At 47.0% G+C, this 22,572-nt stretch overlaps 1 protein-coding gene across 6 annotated transcripts in view; it reads right to left on the reverse strand.

The window, feature by feature from the left end:
- Positions 1 to 22,572, reverse strand: part of PDZD2 (PDZ domain containing 2) — a 397,356-nt gene that overhangs the window by 285,538 nt on the left and 89,246 nt on the right. The window contains exon 2 of one of the 6 annotated variants that reach the window (XM_043488423.1): positions 11,710 to 11,796. The exons of the other annotated variants lie outside the window; for them this stretch is intronic. The gene's annotated coding sequence lies outside the window, so the exon portion shown is untranslated. The remainder of the gene's footprint in view (positions 1 to 11,709; positions 11,797 to 22,572) is intronic. 6 annotated transcript variants of the gene reach the window in all.

The following is a 22,572-nucleotide window of genomic DNA, read 5'->3' on the forward strand; positions in this document are numbered from 1 at the left end:
TTTACACACACAAAAAGAAACCATGCCAAATTTTCAAGGCCACAACTCCTGCAAAAAATGAGGTCCAAAAAATGAAAACAGTAGGCAAGAGAAAGTGAAAATACAGAAGACAAGACCCAGAACTGAGGCCACTGACAGCATATTTGCCTTTGTTTTCTAATCCTGAGAATCTAAGAAAGCTGCAGCTGCAGCAGAGAAACTGGCCGGGTTTGATACTTTGGACATAAAGCATTCCTCCGAACACAAGTGTGTAGAGCTCTCTGACCCACTGAGTTTGGCTCACATCAGACGATTCTGGGGTGGCCATTGCTGTGAGTGCCTCTCTCAAGGAATCTGACCCGGTCCAAGGAATCCCAGAGCCCTAAGGATCAGGGCAGTTAGTGCCTCCTCTGGGTCTTCGGAGTAGCCAAGCCCTGTTCACAATTTCTAACCCCACTGACGGACAACCACAGTCAGTGAACTAGAAATGGCGAGTGCCTCCTGGGTTGCCTGAGACCAAAATCACTCAAGATGAATCCCCCAGCCCCAGACAAGCCCCCCAAACACTGTCTTCCCATCCAAATGGCAGCTGCCAATGAATCTCTTTGAGGCACACACAAGGGATACATCCATTGGCTCCATCCATTCCCTGTGGCTCACACATCTCACAGAGCCCAGTCTGGACATACTTTCTTCCACCCTGGGGGAAACTCAAGCATGTGGATGTGGTGTCAGACCCTGGGGCCTCTGACACCATTGCTTGGTCTTAAGAAGCTGCGATAAAACTAAATCATCTGACACTTCTTCTTCATCCTCTTTTTTCTTTCACAAACAGAACAGGCTCCAAATGTGACCTACTTTTTCTTTCTTTGTGATTATGCAAAACTCACAAAGCTTTTCCTTGAGTCTGACTAATATTTTCAGTGACATGCTTTTCATCTTTTGGAAAAGAGGAGTCCACATTAGCCTGCCAGAGCACATAAGTCCTGGTGAAATGACTGAAGAGGTCAGATGTGTTACAAGGACTTCACTGGGGGACCCATAAGAGACTTCACAGAGCAAAACGGGGGGAAAAAAAACAACAAAATCCAGATCCAGTTTCCTGAAAGGCATTAGTACTTTGTCTGCAAGTTTTCATCAGCAAGAATCAGGACGTTATTGATGAACCAAGTGACTCCAAAGTTCCTCACCACAGCCCACGTCCTATGACTGTGGACTCTGGGCCCCCTGGAGCCTTGCCACACTCCCCAGACCACTTAGGCACTTCCCAAGCTCTGCATTTTGCATTAAAAATGGGCCTCTCCCAACTTCTCAGGGGATCAGAATACAACAGGGTTTTAAAATATCAGGAGGAACAATTAAAAAAATAAAAGCCAAGCACCTCGCTTGGGTAGAAACCTGGTTCTATTAGTCAAAATTAAGTTGATATTAATTTTTTTTGCCCTATTTTTAAACTCCGAGGCTGTGCACTTCTTAACGTCTGATCAGCTGTCCTTTTCTGATCTTGAATTTCTGAATTACAATGTCTAGTTGGAAAACATTTGCTTGGTGATTTTAGAAATGTCACCACTGGTCCAAAATCTGTCCCTAGGATTCTGATCCAAAGCTTCCCTTTTATCCTCAGTGAGGTGAAACAGAGCCTGATAAATGTTTACTGGACAAATTGCTCGAAATAGAAACAGATTCGCAGCCTGGGGATTCAACTGTATTTGCTTCCATCCAGGTTAGTTCAGCTTCATGCCTCATCCAGGCAGCCCGGTCAGCACTGACTCAAACACAAGCCACTCGAGTCTGAGGGGTCTGGAAAATCACTGTGTCAGGGAGGGACTCATCAGCCACATCTGCCCTCAGCAAATGTGAGGACCCAGATTTCAAACCCATTGAACATTGCATCCCGTGTAGATTTAATTCCATCTCCACTGCTGTGAAACAGTTCACATTCCTTCATTCTGAAAGCATTTACTCAGCACCTCTGGGGCAGTGCTATGCTCAGCCAATACAAAGATGAACACAACGGGCACTGTCCCCATCTTTAGAGAATTTGTGACAGCGAAGATCAGGATTGCAAGTGTTACAGGAGGGAAAGAAGAGAGCGCTATTGGTTCTCAGCCTCTCGCTCTCCCTACCGGTGGTGCTGTTAGTCAGTCGGTCACGTCTGACTTTTTGCGGTCCCGTGGACTGTAGCCCACCAGGCTCTTCTGTCCATGGAATTCTCCAGGCAAGAATAGTAGAATGGGGAGCCATTCCTTTCTCCAGAGGATCTTCTAGACCCAGGGATTGAACCTGGAACTCCTGAATTGCAGGTAGATTCTTTACTGTCTGAGCCACCAGGGAAGCCCTCCCTACCTGTGGGCCCCTGTGAAATGTCCAGCCTGCTACCCACCCCTGCTCAGCACCATCAGTAGTTCTCCATGCACCTGCTGCACTTGGCAGGAAAGACTTGAGAGCAGCTCAGCAGTGTACCTGTAGACTTGGCATCAATTGACCCCCATCATTGCTTCAGTCCTGACCGTGCTTTCAGTTCTAACTGCCGAGCCTCATCTATCTCTTACTAGTTCTCATCATAGCATCTGGATATAGCACCTCCCTGCCTCTTGCCATGATGGCTGGAGTGTGTTGCAAGCTGCCTGCCAGCCCGTCCTTCACTGCATTCCACCAGCCTTTGGAGACCCTGGTGCAGCTGTTGCCTGAACCACGGCCAGCCATTACTAGATCCCTGTGATATGAAACCCTGCCCACCTCACCTAGTAGACAGAGACTAACTCCAGGACCTGGTTCCGTGCGGCTAGTACCAGCTACTCTCTTGCCTTTGGCTGAGCCAAGCCTTTTGGAGCAGTGAGAACTCAGATGGAAGCGCTGATCACACAGGTGAAAAGCAAGGCAGGTAAGGAAATCACTGTTCCAAAGGAGTGGATCTGGTTGCTCCCAGCGTTATTACTCTGCCTTCAAATATGTCACCAAAAAATATTTGGCAGGGGATTTCTCTACCCAAAATGGGACAAAGGGAAAAATGGCTGAATAACAGTTGGCATAAGGGACCTGGATAAATCCTCTCAAAAAGTTTGGGTTAGGAACAAACCAGGGAACAAGATAGGAGCCATGACCTCAGGCTCAAAGGAGATCATGCATGGAAAAGCAAGTGCCCACAGGAGCACCCCGAGCCTGCAGGCAGGCTCTACACGGCGACACCGCCCGACTCCGCACCGACTGGTTGGCGGTGTGGCCCCAGGCATTTATTTCATCTCTTTGGGCCTCTGTCCTCATCATTAAAACTGAAGATGATAAGGCCACTTGAAACCTTAAAGTAGTCCTCCTCTGACTTCAAGCTGGTGGATGGACCTTTTATTAAAACGTAATCAAAATGGGTCAATATCTTAAAAAAGAATCACATGGGAGAGAAATGAATACAAGACAGCGAGTCATCTAGTTTTGAAAAATCAGCTGAGACAAAGAAAGGTTTGAACTGAGGAACAGGTACAGAGCAGCCAGACATGTTCTACTCAGTAACAGTTACAAGAGCCAGCAGACCCAAGAGGGTTCCATCATCAGATACATTTGAGAACTGCTGTCTACTGCATACTCTTCTTAGAGGCATCGTTCTTACTGAGGTCTCTGAGCAGTCCAGTACTGTGGACTTCAGTTTAAGGCTTAAACCAGAGCTGTTAAAGCTTAGTTGACCATGGAATTCTTTTTTATATTTATTTATTGGCATCATTCAGAGTGCATCCCACCACTGTCAAGTGATTTTTTTGGTTTCCCTGGTGGCTCAGATGGTAAAGAATCTGCCTATAATGCAGGAGACTCAGGTTTGATCCCTGGGTCGGGACGATCCCTTGGAGATGGGAATGGCAACCCACTCCAGTATTCTTGCCTGGAGAATCCCATGGACAGAGGAGCCTGGCAGGCTACAGTCTATAGAGTTACAAAGAGTCAGATATGACTGAAATGACTTAGCACGCAGGCATCATTCAGAAGTGGACATCCAAGTTTCAGGTTGTGGGATATAGTATTATAAAGGTGTTTTGTTGTTGTTTTTTTTTTCCCTCTCTAAACATAAAGAAGCAAAATCCAACCAGGCATAATCTTAATTTACCATTTGGAAGCCTGAGCAACAGCTTACAGCTGGATACACATTCAAGGTCATAGCTGGCCTCAGCCTTCTCTTCCTTACTCACTGACCCTTGGGTCACTGCAAAGATACAGTCCAGCTGGGCGAGGCGGTGACCTCAGTCTTCACCAGCCATTTCTTATGGGGCCTCAGGACACACAGGATGCTGTCAGCAAACCAACCAACACAGAACTAAATCATGGTGATGTCTTCCTGCCTCGGGGACGCGCCTCTGCCTGCTCGGAGACTGCTCGGGGACAGTTAATTGCTTTTCAGCTCAGGCTACACAGCTTTCTCACATCCAGTATTCCCCAGGGTCATATTTTCTCAGGCTGCATTTTTCAGAGAATAGGGCAGTAGGAAGAGGAAAAAGGAGTGAGGGCGAGCAGTGGTGGGCAGGAAACTGCTTTTTATCTTCATTGTGACTTAAATTACCATCTTCCAAATCCTTCAGTTAAAACAAAAAAAAAAGAAAAAACACCTCTTTTCTCAATTTTAGCTTTTGGGTGTAAGGTTGAAGTTTTAAGCTCCAAACAAGAGTGAAGTGTGGCCACTAATTCTATAGGAGGAATAACAAGCATCTTCCATGGAGGGTAGGAGGAGCTTCCTCTCCGGGTGCTGATATGACAGTGAACAGAAATGTTGAAGGAGAGGACAGCAGGTGGGCCACCTGGAACTCTGGGACGTGTCTCCTTAACGCTTCTGTCTTCAGTACTCCAGAGTCATACCGTCTCCCTTTCACATTTTGCTTTTCAGTTGCTAAGTCGTGTCCGACTCTTTGCAGCCCCATAGACTGCAGCACACCAGGCTTCCCTGCTCTTCAGTATCTCTCGGAATTTGCTCAGACTCAGGACCATTGAGTCGGTGATGCCATTCAACCATCTCATCCTCTGTCGCCTCCTTCTCCTCCTGCTCTCAATCTTTCCCAGCATCAAGATCTTTTTCCAAGCAGTCGGTTCTTTGCACTAGGTGGCCAAAGGAATGGAGCTTCAGCTTCAGTATCAGTCCTTCCAATGATTATTTAAGGTTGATTTCCTTTAGGATGGACTGGTTGGATCTCCTTGCTGTTCAAGGGACTCTCAAGAGTCTTCTCCAACACCATAGTTCAAAAGCATCAATTCTTTGGCATTCAGCCTTCTTTATGGTCCAACTCTCATATCCATACCTGACTACTGGAAAAACCATAGTTTGACTAGATGGACTTTTGTCGGCAAAGTGATGTCTCTGCTTTTTTTAATATGCTGTTTAGGTTTGTCATAGCTTTTCTTCCAAGGAGCAAGCGTCTTTTAATTTCATGTGAGGCTTCTACTATGACCCATTACACATTGATCTTTTGTTTTATTATCAGAGGGAGGCCTCTTTTCATTTATTTTCAAATACTTTGAAGATTTATTATGTCTTAGTTGGCCACTCTCAACCTGCAGTCACATGACCAGCCTCAATGCAGCTGGTTTTGTGTCCACCTGGGTTGCAGGCACTTCTTGAACTGATTTGTAGATTTTTTACAAAGGGAATTGGTCCATGTACAGTTGGTGAGTGGATGTCTCTCTAGGGCAAGCAGAGTTTGAGACTTCCTATTCTGCCATCTTTCTGATGTCACTTCCTCTCCATTGCTCAGTTTCCATGTTCCTAATTTCACATTATATCTAAGAGCACACATGTCATTAAGATTCATATGACTTACTTGCCAGAGTAGTTCTTTCCCTCTAAGTTATTTCCCTCTAGTGTGGCTTGTGAATGTCACTCTCTCTTTGTAGAGGTGGTTATTGTTAAGAATCACGAGGTTCTTTATTTTTTTTGTCTGCCCTAAATAGCTGATAAGGGCAGAACTCCATACCTGCAGTGAATGATGGACTGCATCCTGGGGACTGGCCAGGAAGACTAGGAATTGCTTTCCTTAGGAAGCAGTTCAGGTTGACAGTCTAATACCAGAGAGTCAGTGGGGACTGTAACCCTTGTCATGAGGTGCTCTGTGGGCAGGAGCTGATGCTGTTAAGTTTCCTCCTGGTACTAAGAAGTACTGAGGCCTATTCTCAGAGCCTCTCAGCTTCCCAGAACACAGATAATGACATCTCAGTCACTGCCTTCACAAACCAGTAACTCTTATTCAAACAAAAAAGACGTTTCTGATTTCTCATAACTCCCTAAGTGCTTAAAAAAATCACATTCTTAATTACCCGCTCTACTGAGCCCCACCTTGATTTCACGTCAAATTATTCCCAGTTTGCTCATTGCTGTGGGGAAGTGTGTGGCACAGGGGTGGGGGCAGGAGAGGAGGCTAAAAAATGCCTATAAATGTCAGGCCAAGTTTAAACACTCCAAGTGGGAAAGACACTAGAGATAGCAGACTGGATTATCTCTCACATTCAGCCCTCCATTTACAGTCACCTCCCTCCCCAATCCTGATTTATTTAATGCTTCCATCTAATGAGCTTTGATTTGTGGCCAACAATTGCACTCAGCCAGCTGTACTCAAAACAACCAGGACACATGGCTTCTATCAAAGTTGTTGTGCGACTGTGAACTGGTTCAAACGTGGAGTAGTCACCTTAAAGGGAGGGAAAGGCCAATGCTGGCACAGACATGCTGGTAAATTTGGAAGGTAAGTCAGGTGTTAGAGGGAGTCACTGAGCAGAAAGGCAGATACCATGAAGGTACTGAAGTTGTGACTCAAGCTTGGGCAGCTGAACAGGTGGCATTTGGCCAAGGCTTGTCCTCTCCATTGATCACCACTGTGGTTGCAGTCAGACCAACATCATAGAGAGCTGGGTCTTGAAGACTACTGGAGGTTGCCTCACTGGGTCAGCCCCCTCGCCCTCAAAGAAGCACCTGGCTGTGAAACTCTTACAGAAAGAATTAGTCTTGGTCAAACACATGTGGGTGAGGATGTGGAGAAACCAGAACCCTCATACATTGCTGAGGGGCAGGTAAGGTGGTGCAGCTTCTGTAGAAAAGTATGGCAATTTCTTGAGACTATAACAGAGAATTACCATTTGTATTTTGAGGTATATACCCCCAAAGAACTGAAAATGGGCATTACATAGAACTTGTACATGGATGTTCATGGCAGCACTGTTTACAATAGCCAGCAGGTAGAAACAGCTCAGATGTCCATCAACTGAAGAACGAATAAACAAAATGTGGTATGTCCATACAGTGGAATATTATTCAACAATTAAAAGGAACGATACATGTTACAACACGGATAAACCTTGAATACATTATGCTAAGTGAAAGAAGGTGGTTACCAAAGACCATGTATTGTATAGTATGATTTCATTGATATGAAGTATCCAAAGAGACAAATCCACGGATACAAAGAGCAGATTAGTGGTTGCCAGGAGTTAGGGAGCGACTGCTTAATGGGAGTGAGGTTTCCTTTTGGGATAATGAAAAAGCTCTGGAACTGGACAGCAGTGATGACTACACAACTCTGTGAATGGACTTATGTCAGTTTAAAATGGTTAAGCACTTTTATGCTCTGTGTATTTTACCACATGCACACATAAAAGAATTACTCTTGGCCAATTATGCGCCTGCCCTACCCTTAGCTTTTGTTCTGTGCTTGCTGGTGCTCACCTCTGATTTTGCCCTTGGCCAATGCTTCTTGGACTCCCTGTGAATCTTAGTCTGGATATTGTGCCAGTGATTTCCTACTGTCGGATCCTCAGTATGGCCCCAGCCTCCACTTGCTCACATGGGGCCTTCAGCTCCTGTCTCACCCCAATATACAGCTAAGAGAATGTGGTTACCACTTCAATCTGCTAAATAGTACTGCTGCTAAGTCAGTCTGGTGGTTACACAAAAATAAAAGTAGAGTCTATTCTATTATTCTGTTCAAAACTTAAAAAATTAAAAACCCTCAAGCCCCATGACAGATATCCAGAAGCTCTGTCTGAATGTTAATTGGCTACGGAGCCTCAACATTAACAGCTCACAAAGTCTCAGTTATCTTTTGGTGTCACAAAAATTTTTGAATGAGTTAACTTCTTTCGACCACCTCCAGAAAGTAAGAAACTGCCTATTAAGTCAGTGGGCATGAATTGGTAGACTCTTAATATTCAAGTGAACTGTCTCCTGTAACATTTAACCAACTGACATGAGATGCAGGCAGCGAACACATGGAATCCCATTATATCCTTGTTTACAATCCAGATGTCCAGACACCCAGAGATTCTGGCTCAGGAAATCTCCATAAGGTCTCTTTGGCTCTTATACCTGAACCTTTAACGTCTGCTTCAAGCTTTTTTCTCACAGTAAATATCAACTTGGCCACAAACTTACCCTCCATCTTTCCCAGAGCTATAGACCCCAATGTCCCCTTGCAGCTCCAAACCCTCCCTAGGTAGAGGTCAGATGGGAGAAGGTACCAGGCATAGTCCTGAGCCCTAAGCTCTTTCCTTTTCCTCTCTGAGACCTCTCGTGCAAACTTCAGCATCACATTTCCAATCTTCAGGACATCTCTAATGGGATGCTCTGACAAATCTGGCCTTAGACATGCCTCCCTCTTTTCCCCACAAGCATACCAACATTCTAATTATTCAAATTCTGGGTGTTGTCTTTATTTTCTCCTTCTCTTTTATTTCCCCACATCTATTTCTTTCCTTTAGAATGTTTCTCAGACTCTTTTTTTCTGGACTCTCACTGCTACCACCCATTTGGGAGAATCTGACTTCCTTCTCCCCACCCTGCAGTCAGTCATCGGGCTAATAACCAGACTGCTAGCATACTGCTGCTCTTGTCATTTTTCCATTTTGGTGGCTTTTCCTTGTGGTCACTTTCCCATGTTATCTTTATAAATTAAGAATCTACAACATCACATTTGAATTTTCCATCCTGGCATTCAAGACTCCTGACAAGTTGGCCCCATCTTATCACCCGACAGCTCCTACACAGCACCACCCTGTCACCCCACCCTACTGCTGCTCACACCACCAACAGAGTCAACACATTCCCAGCCCAGAGCTTCTGCTCCACCGCTGGCTTCTGAAATGCCCTTCCTCCCTCCTCTGCTGTGCCATTTATTCAACAAATGTTAATGCAGCCACTGTGCACTGGAGACAAAGTGCTTAGGACACCTAGGTGGACAAAGGAGTGATCTCTTGAGATCCCTTGGGACATTCACATTCAGTTGCTCTATCCATATCTTCCCCACCCTATGCTTTGATATCTAGTTCCCCTTTCTTCCAAATGTCTTCCTGATAACCCTAGGCATGTCCCATTTTTTCCCTATTTTTACTGTTCATACTACTTGTTGCTGATATCCTATGACTCAGTTCACCAGTGTATATTGTCTTATATTGCTCTCTGATTATTCCTCTAAGCCTGTTTCATGGAAACTGCTGAAGTTGGTTCACACCTTTAACTGTGTTTGGTTCACCTAGCATGCTGCTTGCACATTTCCTAAGAATCACTTCCAGTGCATGATGGATGCTCAGTAAACATATGCTTTAATGCAACTGTGCCTGAGTTCAACATAAAAGCCACCACTTCAGTGGCACTTCATCCATTAAGGGCAACCCTCCTCTACCTCAGCTCTGCTTTCTTAAGGAGATTAAATATTGGCCAAGAAACACCCTGCCCGCTCTTCCCTCATGCTTCACCTAGAGCAAGACGCCCTCAAGTCTCTCCTGGCAGAAGCCTGAAAATGCAGGAGCTTCCCAAGTGACTCAGTGGTAGAGAATCAGCCTGCCAATCCAGGAGACCTGAGTCTGATCCCTGGGTTGGGAAGATCCCCTGGAGAAGGGAATGGCAACCTACTCCAGTATTCTTGCCAAGGGAACTGAGCAACTAAACAACAATAAGATTGGACAAGGCTGTAAACTATATCTCCTCTTGGAAATTCAGGATGCATTTACTTATCTTTGATCATGTTTTTTGTTTTTAGGCATCGGAACGAATAACAAAGACATGGCCCCTGCTGTCACCCAACTTAACCAATTAATACTTCTGAGAAGCCCTTCAGTAAAGAGATTTTGGGTTTGTTCATTTGGATTTTCCCAAACCTTATTCACTAGAAGCACCTACAACATCGTATGGACCATACACTGGGGCTTCAGGTGAGAGGGCTAGCCAATCAGGCTAAAACAAAGTCTGGGGTGAAAAAACAAAGAACTGATTTTTTTAAAATTTCATATTAGGAAGCTTTGCTCCCCTGGAAGCCTCACTCCCCTGAAAGCCTCCTCAAAGAGCCTGGTGAGTGTGCACCAACAGCTGTTCAAACGCATCCTTGTTAAAAGGCAGTGTGGTTATTAGTAGGGTAGTCCCAGCTCACTCAGCAGCTAGTCACGCTGTTCCCTCCCAGGCGCCCAGAAATAACAATGGGGATGACAGAGTAAGAAGGTGGGGGAGTGGGTGGGCACAGACAAAGGGAGGTGGGAGCTGGTAACTAGAAGTTCTGACTGTGGGGGCTTGAGGATGGTGGGTTATAAGCCTTGCTAAACGGGGTTAGAACTGGGGCTAAGCAAATGGCTCAGAGAGGGTGAGAACCTACTGGAAACGGAGGAGGAGGAGTGGGGAAGACAGTCAGGCGGGACCAGGAACAGACTGTAATGAGAGAACCCATGGGGAGCGAGGGGAGGTGGAGGCTGCTTGGGAAGAGCAGAGTTCTTGCTCTGACAGTTTATTACTCTCGCAGTTTTATAAAGATTTCTTTCTTTCTTTCTTTTTGACGTGGGTCATTTTATTTTTTGTCTTTACTGAATTTGTTACAATATTGCTTCTGTTTTATCTTTTTGGGTTTTTGGCCCCAAGGCACATGGGATCTTAGCTTCCTGACCAGGGATTGAATCTGCACCCTTGGAAGGTGAAGTCTTAACCACTGGACCACAAGGGAAGTCCATCGAGCATTTTGTTTTTAAGGTAGAGACCATACACTTTCCATATGTTAGGAGGAAATGGGTATATTTTGAAATGGACACATTTATCTACCTGGAATACCCTCTCTGCCCTTCTGCTGTAGGAGAGAGAAGATAGACAAAAGGATGGAAGGGAAGGAGGGAGGGAGGGAAGGAGAGAAGGAAGAAGGCAGGCAGGGAGGAAAACTTTTCCAAAAATCACATTTTTGGAAGACTCAAAATTAGAGGATTTCCCAATTGAAGATGACACATGACCATGGGATTGTATCAGGCAGACCTGTCCAGGGCCCATGTATAAGAAGGCATAGCCTCCCAGCAGCCATCACCTTCTCGTCATGTCCCCTGTCCCCAGCCCAGGCCACCCTTAGGCAAGTCACACCTCCAGACCAGAGCCGGATCCCCAGCTCCACCACCCCCCACCTCTACCGTCTGAGCTCCGGGGCTAGACAGGTTGCCCTACCCTGCCTCCGCCTCCCCCGGAAGTACCCCAGGTCTTGCTCTCTCCAGTGTGGCCCACGCGGTTGAAGGCAGGTTGCCTTCCAAGGTGCTTTGAATCATTCACTGACTGAATGAGATTTGCCGAGCCCGCTAAGTGTCAGGCTCAGAGAAGATAATGAAATACAAGTACCTTAAGCTTCAGGCCCTCAAGAAGTTTAGACTCCACTGTGGGTGAGAACAGGAGGGGGCACCTCCCAGGTGAGGCGCCTGCGAACCCAAGGGGGGCTTGTGGATAGAGCTGCCAACAGATAGGCCAACATGACTCACCAAACAGATGAGCCCCCAGACTGGGCAGTGACCGCTGCAAGCAGAAGGGACCTGACATGTGGGATGAATTAGGGAGACAGGCAGGAGCTGGAATGAACAACGCAATAAAAACAAGAGTTAATTCACCCTCAGAAGCCAGAACACTTCATAGGGCATGAGGTTGGGCTGATGGGCCCTGGCTGACCCCTTCTCCTGATGTAAGGCTCCCAGAAAAACCACAGGCCTGCATGACCGGCGGGTCCTCGGGTGGGGGGTGGAGAGGAAATTCGAGACAGAGTCAGGACTGATCTCGTGCACATTCAGGACATGGAATCTCTGATGCTTTGGTTGAACCGCCAGTATTATCACCGTTGACCGTTCTATTTCATGTTGAGACTTTTTCCTAAGAAGGTGCTGAGTGTCACGTCAGCCAATAGGCCGTCCTAGCCCCTGGGAACTGCCATTAACATAGTCTTAATACACTGGAACCTGCTGACCCCTGTCACCCCTGATTTGACATAAAAGTCTAAAAGGCATACAGGGCTGCGTTTATTTTGTTTTTTCATATTTGCTTAATTAACTGGGTTACTCATCACACTGAGGATTCTTCCAACTCCTCCCCCCCGAGGGACACTGTGTTTTTTTTCTCTTGGCCACCCAGCTCCATGGACTTGTACGGACACCCCACTCCCATCCATGTCATGTGTAAGGTCACCACAGGGACAGCCAGGACCCAAGCCCGCGAGCAGGTGTGGAGCATGGCCCTCTCACTGCGGACTTGGCGTCTGGGAATCGTTTAAAGGAGCTCCCTGCAGGGGGCAGCACTGAGCGGTCAGGAGCAGCAGTGTCCAGGCAGAGCCACGGGGGCCGAGTCAGCCCGGCGTCCACAGACCAGCCCTGTGAGCCGCCTGGCTGTCATCCCAAAGTCCACCTGGATTCCTCTCCCGTTCTGATCTTTAGGCCTTGTTGGCTCCGTGAGCTGCCCAACATCCTTTCAATAAATACTTTTCCTGCTTCAAGCATCCGGAGGAAATCCGTTCCTCCACCAAGCACTAGGACGTCCCACCACTGACCTGGCGGCAGCCCCTTGGCATGCCCGGGAGCCCACGTGGGCCAATGGCACGGCCGGTCAGCGCTGACATGAGGTCTTCTCCAGCTCCTCTCCCCCTTCCTTTTATCTAATTGCCCAGCAAATAGTAAGGGGATATGATAATGAGTAAACGAAATGGCTATTGCCTTCAGGGAGATGACAGCCTTTCTGTAGCTGGACTTTAGAAAAACTCTGAAAGTTTCTCAACCCCCATCTTGACCTCGAGCCTCATTCCCAAAGGTCTCTGATGTCAACGGTAAGCACGTGACCTTGAGCTCCGCACAGGCACATGCAGACACACGCCAGGTCCCAGAGGCACCCTGCCGACTCTCCCTGCAGTGCTTCACCTGAGCTCATCTTTTACTGCCGACCTTGCCTTTCCCCATCAGAACTAACCTATTCCTGTCCCCTTCCCGTACAGCCCTGGGGCCATCTGAAGGTCTAAATCACAGACATTAACACCTTAGTGACCTGCAATTTAATAGTCATATTAAGAAATCTGAAGTCAACAGTCTTCTGTACCTAATCTGTAGACCTCAAAATTTGGACCCTGTTTGTCAGAACTGGAATCAATGTGGGCAGCTGTTTACACCACGTCCAGCTCTTCAGAGCAGTGAGCAAATGACCTTGTAGTCCAGCCTGCTATGCCCAACCTTCCCCCTCCTCTCACTGCACAGCCAGCCAGGCTATCTTCACCAGCTGCTAAAATCTGCCACTCATAAGCTGTTATTCCGTCTCACAGAGAGACTGGCAAATTGTTCCTGGAAACAGGGGGCGGGGGCATGGTTTCCCTTCCACTGAGTCTATTATTCACATTAGGTTTGGTCCTTTTTAAGAATGTTTACTTTGAGAGAACAAAGCCTGTTAACTTTGGTTGTCCATTTTCACCTACAAAAAAATACAACACACCACCTAAAGATTAAGGAAAATAAAAGAAAGCCATATAGATGGCTAAAGTCTACTGATGCATGAACTAGGAGCCTCCGGGATCATACGTTGTTGTTGTTCAGTTGCTGTCGTTTCCGACCCCATGGACTGCAGCATGCCAGGCTACCCTGTCCTTCACCCTCTCCCAGAGTTTGCTCAAACTCATGTCCACTGAGTCAGTGATGCCATCCAACCATCTCATCCTCTGTCACCCCTTCTCCTCCTGCCCCCAATCTTTCCCAGCATCAGGGACTTTTCCCAGGAGTCGGCTCTTTGCATCAAGTGGCCAAAGTATTGGAGCATAATGTGCTCAAAAGAGGGGAGGAGGAGGCAGAATATAGCTGTCTGATCAGCTTTTTGCAGGTGATATTTGGACAAAATAGGGTATTCTACGTGTACTACCTTCAAATTCTGCTAGGACCACTTCCTCCAAAACGCTGGGGCAAACAGCCACCGCAGACTTCCAAGCCCAAAGAAACTTCTTCCATGTTTCCATTTTTACCACCATCCATTCTTCCCATGTTATAATTTGCTCTTGTCTACAACAAAAAAACCATCTAGAAATGGTAGTGGAAGCCAAGGCAGTTCAGACCCCCAAACAAATGAGGAGCTGCTTGTCATTGATGGTGAACTAGACCACAAGTTCTGAACGTCTGTGGTTTGTCCATAGGGTGGACCCTGAGAAACCTCCAAAGGGCGGTCATCAGCCGGCCACGGGGACTGCTAGCCTGTCATTGACTGTGCCGCCTGTAATTTACAAGCAGGACACTCCACATCACACAGCACCAGCATCCTTCTCTGTGCTTTTTATAACACAAATGCTGAGTTTTCGCTGAACCAGCCCTTACTCGTCCAAGCCTCAGTTAGTCTGTTGTATAACATATGTAGATTGGTATTTTTATTGACTTCTGAAATACACCAAATGTTGTCCAAGGAGGAGTTTGGTGTCATTTCACAGAAATGCTTAAGTCCTCCATTACAAGCACTGGAAAAGGACTTTCGTGGTCGTGTAATTTAATCTACTCATCTGTCCGATGCTTCAGAAATGAGGCTAGGAGAGTTGAGTATTTGCAGATCACTCTAAGAAGACTCATAATCAGAATCCTGTTTCTCTGATTTCTGAACCAGAGGTCTTTTCACTTGGAGAGACCAAAATATAACATTTAATCTTTTAAAGGCATGCTTTATTGGCCATGGCAAAAGAAAATGGAAAAAAGTTACTTAAAACACAGAAAGAAGCTAGAAGCCAGATGATAACCAATTAAGTTAATATACCTTCTAAATTAAGCCCTCTACACAGAAACCAAACTGTGGAATTTGCATTCCTCTGCTCATCTACTAAAAGAATTCCTAATGCGCTGTGGAGTGACCCAAAGGTGAAGAAAGAGAGGAAAAAGGCAACAAAGAGCCTTGAAAGTCCAGCCTCGGACCCCTATGCCCAGGGCACAGAGAAAATGCCCGTCGACTTGCCTCTCCTTCAGTGACCCAAGGCTACAGCGGGCATTGGGCCTCCTCACCCCTGTGGTCCACAGCAGGATGGGGTGGGATTCATAGCAGGACTCAGGTCCCTAACAGCTGTCTCCTTCTGAAGAAAGATCATAGAGATCGATGAGGGACTGGTTTCCAAGGGCTGCCAGCAGAAGCTGAAAGGCACTACATTAAGCCCAACATCATTATTATTAAACCTACAATTTAAAACCAATTATGCTTCGCAGAAGACTGCAGCCTCCATTTAAACCACTCCTGGAGGAAAATAAAAAGCCCGTTATACAGAGTTCAAGGCAAGCTATAGAAGCGCTTATGTCACACGAAGCTGGGACTTGGGCACAAATTAATAATTGTAACCCTGGGGTTCCCACTCAGATGGAAGCAGGACAATGGAAAGCAAATGCTAAGGAATAAAAACGAGATGCAAACATCCTCTTTTCTAATGAAAAACAGCTAGATGTCTTTGCAATTTCAAGATAAATTTGCCTATTTGCCTGAGTGGGGAAAAGTCTGACATAAAAGTCAGAGATCCTAAGCTGGTAGCCAGGCCCTCCCAATGGTGTTGGCTGGTTAAAAAAACAATAAAAACAAACACCCAAGGCAGGGTGTGGGGGATCATTTGCTAAACATCTAGGAATCAGGGTTTTCCATGCAAAAATTCTGAATTTGAAGCTTCGCTTGATGAACCAGGTTATCCAGGAACACTGTGGCAATGACTATCTAGAGCCAAGGCTTGGCTGTTGTCAACTTGAGATGGATGGATGGATCAGCACATGCCCTCTTGTTCACCCCAGTCTCCACCACTCCCTATTGCCTCCCAAGAGAGACCCTGTATCTGTTGCCTCTTATCATCTTTTAAAGGGTGACAAAGAAAGTGAAATCTCCCTTACAATGGCATCTTTATCAAAAATGTTCTTGTACTAGTCTCACTTCATTTATTTATAGTCTCCATATGACATATCTTAGACATTTGATTGCTTGATTCCTGACCCAAATCTTCTTTAGGAAATAAATATCCTGCAGTTGCTGAAAGTGAGTCATAAAGGAAGTCGATTTCAATTTGAATAATATTTACCAAGTGCCTGCTGGGTTCAGGAGACTGCACTGGGCCCTGGGGGAGGGATTCAAAGAGAATTAGGGCCCATCATTTCACTGTGGGCATTCCGGCTCAAAAACCCTGGAGATGATGTCATAAGAAAGGTATAAACCACTGTGGGGTTCAGAGGCAGCAGAAACCACATCTGGCTGGGACATTAGGAAAAGCTACATGGAAGAAATAGCACTTGGAATGGGCTTTGACGAAGGGATGGCGTTTTGACAAGTGAACAAGGAAAGCAAGAGAGAGCTGCTTAAGAGAGAACAAGGTGAGCATTTGCAAAGGCAGAGAAACACCCGCATATACCCAGAACAAGGAAGAACACTCCCCCAACAATGTATAAACTTGGAAATAGAGGGGTTGGGCTGTTGAACTTCTGGGTTCTGTTCCCACCTCCTCCCCCAGCCCAGCTCCTGCAGAGGCGGCATCTTAACTCCCTGATGACAATTGAGTGAAGCAGAGGGGCAACCCTCACAGAAGTCTTCTGTAATGAGAACACCCAAACCACACCCCAGGGTGCTGATGCCATGGAGTGGGGTTAGGGCTCAAGGTCACCAATCAGCAGCTCCAGCTGCTCCTGGACTCTAATATAATGCAGCTGGGACACCAGTCCTGCCAAGGGCCTGCCCCATATGTAGCATGGTCCTCATCAAAAGGAAAACTGACAAACAGGGAATTAACAAACATGAATTTAGCATCATCCTTCCATCAAGCTGCTGATGTAAAAAGTCTTGGAATTGAGTCTTGACTTCCCATCCTATCCCAGCTATGCTCAGAACCCAAAATCTCTACCTTGAAAACACACAGAGTCCAAAGTCTTCTCATTATCTGTACTGATGTCACTTCAGTCCAAGTACCCAAGCCCTAGTCCCCTGCAAGAGTGTCCCACAGGTCTCCTTACTTATGACCTAACCCCACACACTCCATCCTCTGTGCTGGAAGAAAGGCAGTTTGATCATGTCACTCTTCTATGCAACACACTGAACAGCATCCAATCATACTCAGAATAAAATAGAAGTCCTCACAGTGGCTTTCACAGAGCTGTATAACCTTATTCCTAACTATCTCTTCTCCTCATCAGCGGCCCCACCCTCTTCACTACAGCCACAATCATTCGGGTAGCTACTGCGTCCTTAGCGAGTACCCAGCAGCCCTCTAGGGTCTTTTCCAATGAGTCCAAAAGACCTCCAAGAACACACTGGGAACAGTGACCCACTTGTTCTTTCTTGAATCCAGCAAAAATGCTCCTGCCCCAGGTCCTCTGCACTTGCTGTTCCCTCTGAGTCAGGTTATCCAGGAACACTGTGGCGATGACTGTCTAGAGCCAAGGCTTGGTTGTTGTCAACTTGAGATGGATGGAAACAATCTCTGCCTTAGATGCCCACAGATCCCCACCTCATATTGCTCACTCAGCCCTTCACAAATACCCTACCCAGAATGGCACCCCTAATTATCTAGCCCCTCACCCTTCTTTGGTTGCTTTCTAGCACCTGTCATTAGCAGAACTGACTTTATTTATAAATATATTTGTGCACCATGTTTAGAGTGTATCTACTCCACTAGAATGAGGGCAAGGTCTTTTATCTGTTTTGCCCACTGTAGCATCCCTCAGATCTAAAGAAATATTTGTCACATCACAACTGCTCATTAACTACTTAATGAGTGGCTGAAATAAGGGCTAATCTGTAGGGCCCACAGGAGCCAGTGACAGTGAAAGTGTTAGTCGCTCAGTCGTGTCCAACTCTTTGTGACCCAATGGACTGAGGTCCACCATGCTCCTCTGTCCATGGAATTCCCCAGGCAAGAGTACTGGAGTGGGTTGCCAGTAGCTGTCAGAAAAGGAGGAAGCAAGGATGAGCCCCAAGGCGAAGGTGAGGCTTAAGGGATAAGTTGGGCTCCAAAGGCCACCTGTTATGAAGATAAAGGCAAATGGGAGCAAAGACTTTTTCAAGTGGGGAAAACCATGACCCAGAGTGTGGAAATGGGATGTGGCATGGAAGGGGCTGGAGAGGGCAAGCTGGCCCATGTGACCCTCAAAGTCAGCTCCTGGGGGACTCTTAGCTGATGATGGATAGGAAGGTCAGCATCAGTTGCTTTCAAAAATCACTTGCTTGGTCAGGGCTTCATCTCCAGAAATCCTGATTCAGTAGGCCCGGTAATGGCCCAGGAATTGGTATGTCTAGCAGATTTGATAAACCTCTATGGATAAGACTGCGATCCTGAAGATAAACACCATCAGAGCAGGATGCCATTTTTCTACAGAACACTTATCTCCTTATTCCCTCCATGAGTTTCTCCTGGAAGGGGGAGCCAGGGGCACCACGGTGGGGAAAAGAGGAGTCTTGGGCCTGGGGACAGACTGCAGGGAAACCAGGGACACTTAGTGGAGGGTGGGGAATGCAGGCGAGCACTGAGGAGATGAAGACACTGGACCCACACTTTGTCCTTCTTCACTCTTGAATCAGCTGGGCTTGAGACAGATGCCTACCCCACATTTACAGCCAAGTTATTTACTTAACCTTTCTGAGCTTTGTTTGCTCATTCACTCACCTGACACATGGAAAAAACAAAAAACTAACCAAAATTCAGTGCTGAAGAATTGATGCTTTTGAACAGTGGAAATGGAGAAGCCTCTTGAGAGTCCCTTGGACTGCAAGGAGATCCAACCAGTCCATCCTAAAGGAAATCAGTCCTGAATATTCACTGGAAGGACTGATGCTGAAGCTGAAACTCCAATACTTTGGCCACCTGATGTGAAGAACTGACTCATTGGAAAAGACCCTGATGCTGGGAAAGATTGAAGGCAGGAGGAGAAGGGGATGACAGAGGATGGGATGGTTGGATGACATCACTGACTCAATGGACATGAGTTTGAGCAAGCTCCAGGAGTTGGTGATGGACAGGGAGGCCTGGTGTGCTGCAGTCCATGGGGTTGCAAAGAGTCAGACACCACTGAGTGACTAAACTGAACCAAAACCTGCAAGCCTACTATGTATTTCTGGTCTAAGCCAAGACATGTACAGACCAAGCATCATTCCTGCCCTTGGTTCCATTAGGAGACAGATAAGCAAGGAAACAACTTCAAAACAGTAAACCCTACCTCACAGAGTTATTGTAAGCATTTAAGAGGTAAGTATAAATTAAGGGTCAACAAAATCACTTTGATCCACTTGCTTGCTTAGAGCTGCCTCTAATTTTAATAGGTTGACAAGGGACTGGTGCATCCCAAGACTAAGGTTGAAAGTGAAAGTGTTAGTCACTCAGTCGTGTCCGACTCTTCATGACCCCATGGACTGTAGCTCACCAGGCTCCTCTGTCCAAGGGATTCTCCAGGTAAGAATACTGGAGTAGATTGCCATGCCCTCCTTCAGAGGATCTTCCCGAACCAGGGATTGAACCCAGATCTCCTGCATTGCAGGTAGATTCTTTACTGTCTGAGCCACAAGGGAAGCCCAAGACCAAGGTTATCCTGTTATTCCAGGTCTGGGAACCATTATCCCAGAGGCAGTGCTAGAGAGAGATACAGACCAGGACAGTCAACCCACACCAGACACTCCTAGGTGCAGTGAGCCCAGCCCCCTGGGATTGCAAGGCACAGATAACCTAACACCTTCTCTGAGTCTTTAGTTTCAAGCTTTGCCCCAACCGAGTGTGTGCTCAGAGCTGCTGATGAGCAGCAAAATGGAGAGATTCAAATTTCATCCTCTTTTAATTTTCCCACCCACCCCTTGCCAAAAATGCCTACATGCAGTGAACAGCCTACGAGGAAAGATGGCCAGAAGGCGGGTGGCAGGAGAGAAACATCACAGATTCTACTGCGGGGGGGAGTCGGGGAGACCCGCAGCCTCCGCAGACCAGGAGCGAGGGAAAGCTCCAGGAGCCCTGCTCCATATGGGCCTCGTTCTGGCTTTCCGAGCAGGTGTGGTGTTATATCTTACGATTGTGTGTTATGTTTCGGAAAGGGGTGGGGGGAACCATTTCTACAGCAGTGCGATGGGGACTTCCCTGGCAGTCTAGTGGATAAGAATCCACCCGCCAAAACAGGAGATATGGAAGGAGAGGTGGGCTACAGTCCATGGGGTTGCAAACAGTCGGACACGACTGAGCGAATAAGCACAGCCCAGCACAGGGAACTAAGACCGCACAAGCGGTGGGGAAACGAGAGAAGCCTGCGAGCTCTACAACCTGAACACCACAACCACAGAAGCCTGCACATGGCAATGAGAAGCCCTTGTGCTACAACGCAGAGCCTGCACAACACCAGAGAGACCCAGTGTGATGGTCACTGATCCAGTCCACCCGCCCACCTACAGAAAGAGGAGAGGGGTGCAGAGAGGGAAAGGGACATGTCCACAGTCACCCCGACCATTTGTGAGAAAGTCAGGTCTAGAACCCAAGTCTTCTGACTCCAACACTCTCATCTCACACCAAGAACTAAAGTAACCACCACCTTCAATACCAAATGTATTGGCTAAGCACATTATTTGCCTAATCAAAATATCTTCATGCTCCATCTGGGAAATGAAGCTAGCACTCCCAAGCAAGACCCATAACTTACCAGGAAAATGGCCAAGCAGACATTTCCAGCAGGAAATCTCTGCAGTCAACTTCCCATTGTATCACTTTAAATTTGTGACTTTGGTCCCACACAGCCTGAGTTTATTCATGGTAACCTAAAGAATGGGGACCTTTCTTGGGAATAAATATATATCCAGAGTTTTAACAAAGGAAAAAATACATAACATCCCTAGGGAATCCCAGCTCTGTCATGCTCAGTACCCAGAGCTCCGCTGTCATTGACCCTCAGCGTGCAGGCTGTGGGGTGGGCACTGTGCTCCATGGGAGAGCATGGCGGCCAGCCAGCTCAGGTGCAGGCTTGTGGGATGGGGTTTCTGGAAAGCTAGCCCTCTGAGGTCAGGCTGTAGGGCTCTTTACACCCCAGGGAGTGGGAAGGCACAATCTTGGCATTTGGAGAAACATAACAAGTAGATGGACTTGATGTCTCTGCCATTGGGAGGAGTGTATGCCATGACCTGAGACCTGCCAGTATTGGCAGAAAAGTCCCCAAGCCACAGAGCTCTCACTGGGAGCTCCTCCGCATACTGTGTTGAGGACAAAAGGAGGTGGGTGCATGGGTCACTCTTTGTCAAGTCTTGAGGACTTGAGACAAACATGCCCCAATCAGAGGGCTCCTTGGAAATAGGGCAGAGCATAGTGGAAGGTGGGGGTGCTTCCCAGGTGGCACTAGTGGTAACGAATCCACTTGCCAATGCAGGAGACGTGGGTTCAGTCCCTGGGTCAGGAAGATCCCTTGGAGGAGGGTATGGCAACCCACTCCAGCATTCTTGCCTGGAGAATCCCATGAACAGAGGGGTCTGGCAGCCTACAGTCCAGCGGGTAGCAAAGAGTTGGACATGACTTAGTGACTCATCTTGCCCTGGTAGCCCCTGAAATGCAGGGGGAGGATGTACAGGCAGGAACAGCTTTCATGAAGATGGCAATGAACAAAATGTCATAGGTTCATGTTTACTCTTGTTGTCTTGGGATAACAGCACCCCTTTTCACTTTTAGAAGTATCCTAATTTGATAAAAAAGCATATGGGCACCCTAGTCAAAGGGCCCTTTATGACATACTTTTCCAAGGGTGATTATTTAAGATTCCATTTTTGAATACCATCTCATAATCTATGCCAAGGATGACAGACGGCCGGCACACCAGGCCCTCCCAAGCCCCTCTCCATGACAGACATTGCTAATGGATCCCAGCTCTCCTTCCTTCTGATCCTAGACACAGCCATAGAATCTTCTCAGAACAATCCTCCTGATGGCCAAGGAAATGAATTGATTCCCAAGTTGATCCTGCTTTGCCTTTGCTGGTCCATACCTCATCGGTTCAGGAAGCCACTCATGAGGGCTTCCACTTCCTGAGGCCATGGAGACACAGCCGTGAAAGACTTGCCCTGGCTGTACATAGGCATTTGTCTTGGCCAAAGCCAAGGCTATTCTTTGATTCTGCAGGGAGGGGAGGTGGATTGGCAGTGACTCTGGCCCAGGATGCCAGGAATCCAACCAACAAAGTCTGACTTCCAAGCAGATCAAACCCGCTAGGGCCCCACGGCTCTATTTACAGCCCTATATGTGGTTGCTTATGTTGCTCTGAAGCACAGCCCCTGCAGCCTCCCGTGGCTTCACGATTAAGTTTCCCTAGTTTTGTTTTTCTTTTGTTTATCCTCCTAGAGTTGGGCTATGGTAAAAGGAACAATTCAGACAAATTCTGCTAAAA

This window comes from Cervus canadensis, chromosome 16 (genome assembly GCF_019320065.1).
Source record: "Cervus canadensis isolate Bull #8, Minnesota chromosome 16, ASM1932006v1, whole genome shotgun sequence".
NCBI classification, from domain to species: domain Eukaryota; kingdom Metazoa; phylum Chordata; class Mammalia; order Artiodactyla; family Cervidae; genus Cervus; species Cervus canadensis.